This window comes from Salvelinus fontinalis, chromosome 27 (genome assembly GCF_029448725.1).
Source record: "Salvelinus fontinalis isolate EN_2023a chromosome 27, ASM2944872v1, whole genome shotgun sequence".
Classification (NCBI taxonomy): Eukaryota; Metazoa; Chordata; class Actinopteri; order Salmoniformes; family Salmonidae; genus Salvelinus; species Salvelinus fontinalis.
This window is the reverse complement of record NC_074691.1, coordinates 37,562,571-37,568,446: the sequence shown is the minus strand read 5'-3', so window position 1 is coordinate 37,568,446 and position 5,876 is coordinate 37,562,571.

Genomic DNA, 5,876 nt, shown 5'->3' with positions numbered 1-5,876 from the left:
ACTGAATAAAATGACGATTAATGTGACTGTTATGGATGTAAAATCTTACTAAATCTTTAAGAGTTTATTCGGAAGATAACAGCTCTATAAATGTTATTTCGTGGTGTCCCTCTTTAGTTAATTAACATTTACATGATTAGTTCAATCAGGTAATATTAATTACGGAGAAATTATTTTATAGAATAGCATGTCATAGCAATTAATCTGGCATAGTCAAAGACACGACAATGATATTAACTGTAAGGATTTCTTAATAATAATGATGTAAAATTTAAAAAAATTACAGAAAAACCGGTGTGAAGGCCAACTAATAAAAGAGGAACTTTGAGGCAATAAAATCTTTTCAGTCTGGAAAAACACCAGGGCTTGATGGTATACCAGTAGAGGGATATCAGACCTTTTGTCACGCCCTGACCTTAGAGAGACGTTTTTATCTCTATTAGGTCAGGGTGTGATGTGGGGTGGGCATTCTATCTTTTGTATTTCTGTGTGCTAGGCTGAGTGTGGTTCCCAATCAGAGGCAGCTGTCTATCTATTGTTGTCTCTGATTGGGAATCATACTTAGGCAGCCTTTTGTATTTTGTGGGTAGTTGTCTTTGTTAATGGCCTGTATAGCCCTAGTAAGCTTCACGTTCTTTTTTGTTGTTTCTTGTTTTGTTGGCGACATTTAAAATAAAGAAAAATGTATGCTCACCACGCTGCACCTTGGTCCGGTCATTTCCCTGACGACGTTCGTCCTTTGTTGATGTACTCAAAGATTCATTATTAGCATGTTTTAATTACTCTTAAACAAATGGTAGACTTTCAGGTACTCAACAAGGTCTGATTTCATTACTACTAAAACAGGACCCAGGTGGTAAGTATAAAGACCCAGTCCATTTAAACAACTGGATGCCACTAACACTTCAATGTTATGATGCAAAAATCCTGGCGAAATACAATAGCACATAGAATAAAAAAGGTTATACCAGATATTGTTCATCCTGATCAGACAGGTTTTTTACATGGACGATATATTGGAGATAATATACAACAATTACTTGAAACCATTGAACATTATGAAACATTGAAGATACCAGGCCTGGTCTTCATAGCATATTCATATTTTGAAAAGGTGTTTGATAAAGTACGATTATAATTTATATATAAATGCCTGGAATACTTTAATGTTGGTGAATCTCTTATACAATGGCTTAAAGTTATGTACAGTAACTCCAGATTTAAATAGTAAAAAATGGTTACTTCTCAGAAAGTTTTGCGCTTTTAAGAGGAGTAAAACAAGGCTGTCTGTTGTCTCCATATCTGTTTATTATGGCCATTGAAATGCTAGCTATTAATATTACATCCAACAAGAACATCAAGAGGTTAGAAATCCTGGGGATAAAAACAAAAGTGTCAATGTATGTTGATGACTCTAGTTTTTTTCTTAAGTCCGCAATCTGGATTCCTGCACAGTCTCATTGAAGATCTTGATCACTTTTCTAGCCTCTCTGGATTAAAACTTAATTATGACAAGTGTACCATATTACGTATTGGATCGTAAAAAAAAAAAGGTGTTTACACTACCTTGTAGTTTACCGATAAAATGGGCGAATGGTGAAGTAGACATACTTGGTATTCACATCTCAAAAAATATAAATGAACTTACCACAATTAATTTCTAAGGAAAGTTAGCAAAAATAGATAAGATTCTGCAACCATGGAGAGGTAACCCCTTGTCTTTTTATGGAAAAATTACATTGTTTAACTCTTTGGTCCTATCACAGTTTACTTACTTATTAATGCATTGCCTACTCCAGATGATTTGTTTTTAAAATCATATGCGCAACAAATATTTCATTTTATTTGGAATTCTAAGCCAAACGTGCCTATTTATGTAATGAACATGAGTTTTGGGGGGCTAAAATTATAAAATATTAAAGCTTTAAACCTCTCACTGAAAGCTTCACTCATACATAAGTTATACTTAAACCACAAATGGTTCTCCAGTAGATTAAAGCTCATCCTCTGTTCAAAAATGGCTTTTTTGCCTTCATACAGATTACAACTTCTCATTTCCGACTAATTGACAATGACTTTCTGTTGAAAGTATTGCCTGAAATAATCTGTCTGTAAACAATTGTTGAAAAAATGACTTGTATCATGCACAAAGCAGATGTCCTAACCGACTTGCCAAAACTATAGTTTGTTAACAAGAAATGTGTGGAGTGGTTGAAAAACGAGTTTTAATGACTCCAACCTAAGTGTATGTAAACATCCGACTTCAACTGTAGATCAGTATTGCAGTATAGATCAGTACATCAGTATAGTAGTATAGGTCATTCAAGCAGTATATTCGTTTATCAGTATAGAACAGTATATTAATATAGATCAGTATATTAGTATAGATCGGTGTAGCAGTATTGTAGTATAGCTCCGTATATCAGTATAGATCAGAATAGCAGTGCAGCAGTATAGCTCGGTATAGTAGTATAGACCAGTATAGTAGAATAGATCAGTATGGTAGTATAGATCTGTATAGATCGGCATAGTAGTATAGATCAGTATATCAGTATAGTAGTATAGATCAGTATAGTAGTGTAGATCAGTATTGTAGTATAGATCGGTATAGCAGTATAGATCAGTATAGCAGTATAGATCGGTATAGTAGTATAAATCAGTATAGTAGTATAGATCAGTATAGTAGTATAGATCAGTATTGTAGTATAGATCGGTATAGCAGTATAGATCAGTATAGTAGTATATATCGGTATAGTAGTAAATCAGTATAGTAGTATAGATCAGTATAGTAGTATAGATCGGTATAGTAGTATAGATCAGTATACCAGTACAGTAGTATAGATCAGTATATCGGTATAGATCAGTACATCAGTATATCAGTATAGATCAGTATATCAGTATAGTAGTATAGACCAGTATAGATCAGTATATCATTATAGTAGTATAGATCAGTATACCAGTATAGGAGTATAGATCAGTATAGTAGTATAGATCAGTATACCAGTATAGATCGGTATATCAGTATAGTAGTAAAGATCAGTATAGTAGTATAGATCAGTATAGCAGCATAGATCGGTATAGTAGTATATATCAGTATAGTAGTATATATCAGTATAGCAGCATAGATCAGTATAGAAGTATAGATCAGTATAGTAGTATAGATCAGTATATCAGTATAGTAGTATATATCAGTATAGCAGCATAGTAGTATTATTCAGTATAGCAGTAAAGATCAGTATAGTAGTATATATATCAGTATAGCAGCATAGATCAGTATAGTAGTATATATCAGTATAGCAGCATAGATCAGTATATCAGTATAGTAGTATATATCAGTATAGCAGTATAGATCAGTATAGCAGAAGTGGTTGGATGTGAAGACTTCTCCACATTTATGTTTGATTTCTAATATAATATCTGGAGGCCTGAGGTGGTTCTGGCCCCCAATCTTCCCATCTGGCCCTGTATGACCTCTTCTGTGACCTCCACAATCCCTCCTCTTCCTTGTCCTTTCTTCTCCCCCCCCTCCTTCTCTTCCTTGTCCTCTTCATTCCCTCCTTCTCCTCTATTTTGCATGTGATCTTCCTCTTTTCTCCCCCTCTCCTCTTCCTCCCCTCTGTTTTCCTCCTCTTCTCCCGTGGAGAGTTAACCAGCAGGTTGGTGAGCAGCACAGAAGAGATCCGTCAACAGATAATTGGTCAGAATAGACTGAAATAAAACTGGAGGTCATTTTAACCAACTGTACAGGTCAAAGAATATAGTTAATGCACACTCACCTCTTCTTTCTGAGAATAATGTAATGAAGTTAAAAGGTCAAATGCTGGCCTCTGGTCACAAAAGAAGCCTTGTGTGTATTCTAAATATCACACTATTCCCTATATAGTGCACTACTTTTGACCAGGGCCCATAGAGACGCAAAGGGCTTCAATGCCTAACTGGTTTTGCCTGGCTACGCAGACTCCTTGTCGTACGCCATGCCCACAGACGTTAATAGCTAGGTTTCCATCCAATTGGCGACAGATTGTCATGCAAGTATTCTAAAATCTGCATAAAGCCACGCCCCCATGTAGCGAATGACAGAGCAGAGGAAGATTTGAGTACCAGTCGTCAAGCTATATCTGGATAGGAGTGGGCTGAATGAACAGGAGGAAGTCGTAACACTTTTGTCATAGTACTCTTCAGGTCAGAGGTCTGTAATACTCAGACATCCAGCATCTATTCTGTCCTCTAACAAGGAAGTAATGATTCTCCAGACTGTTGCTCCACCAGTGACTCAGCCCCAGGTGTATTTGAGGTAGTTGCCGGGGAAACCAATCCAAGATGGTGGATTGTGCGGTGCAGAGGTTCTACTACACAGTCATCACCATCAGATTAAGTTCAAAAGGGACGTATTGATATTGCCGCTTTATCTTTGAGAGTGGAACATGAGAAGCCCAAGGCATTGCCTGTCTCCAGTCCCTCTATCCTCCCCTCTCCAGTCCCTCTATCCTCCCCTCTCCAGTCCCTCCATCCTCCCCTCTCCAGTCCCTCCATCCTCCCCTCTCCAGTCCCTCCATCCTCCCCTCTCCAGTCCCTCCATCCTCCCCTCTCCAGTCCCTCCATCCTCCCCTCTCCAGTCCCTCCATCCTCGACTCTCCAGTCCCTCCATCCTCGACTCTCCAGTCCCTCCATCCTCGACTCTCCAGTCCCTCCATCCTCGACTCTCCAGTCCCTCCATCCTCGACTCTCCAGTCCCTCCATCCTCGACTCTCCAGTCCCTCCATCCTCGACTCTCCAGTCCCTCCATCCTCGACTCTCCAGTCCCTCCATCCTCGACTCTCCAGTCCCTCCATCCTCGACTCTCCAGTCCCTCCATCCTCGACTCTCCAGTCCCTCCATCCTCGACTCTCCAGTCCCTCCATCCTCGACTCTCCAGTCCCTCCATCCTCGACTCTCCAGTCCCTCCATCCTCGACTCTCCAGTCCCTCCATCCTCGACTCTCCAGTCCCTCCATCCTCGACTCTCCAGTCCCTCCATCCTCGACTCTCCAGTCCCTCCATCCTCGACTCTCCAGTCCCTCCATCCTCGACTCTCCAGTCCCTCCATCCTCCCCTCTCCAGTCCCTCCATCCTCCCCTCTCCAGTCCCTCCATCCTCCCCTCTCCAGTCCCTCCATCCTCCCCTCTCCAGTCCCTCCATCCTCCCCTCTCCAGTCCCTCCATCCTCCCCTCTCCAGTCCCTCCATCCTCCCCTCTCCAGTCCCTCCATCCTCCCCTCTCCAGTCCCTCCATCCTCCCCTCTCCAGTCCCTCCATCCTCCCCTCTCCAGTCCCTCCATCCTCCCCTCTCCAGTCCCTCCATCCTCCCCTCTCCAGTCCCTCCATCCTCCCCTCTCCAGTCCCTCCATCCTCCCCTCTCCAGTCCCTCCATCCTCCCCTCTCCAGTCCCTCCATCCTCCCCTCTCCAGTCCCTCCATCCTCCCCTCTCCAGTCCCTCCATCCTCCCCTCTCCAGTCCCTCCATCCTCCCCTCTCCAGTCCCTCCATCCTCCCCTCTCCAGTCCCTCCATCCTCCCCTCTCCAGTCCCTCTATCCTCTCCTCTCCAGTCCCTCTATCCTCTCCTATTCAGTCCCTCTATCCTCCCCTCCCCAGTCCCTCTATCCTCCCCTCCCCAGTCCCTCTATCCTCCCCTCTCCCCTCCCTCTATCGTCTCCAGTCCCTCTATCCTCCCCTCTCCCCTCCCTCTATCGTCTCCAGTCCCTCTATCATCCCCCTTTCTCCTCCTCTCACCAGTCCCTCATTTCTCTCCTTTCTTTCCCTCCCTCCACTCTTCTCCCTCACTCCCCCCTCTCAAGTCCCTCTGTCCTTTCTCTACCCTCCTCTCTGCTGTGCTAATTATT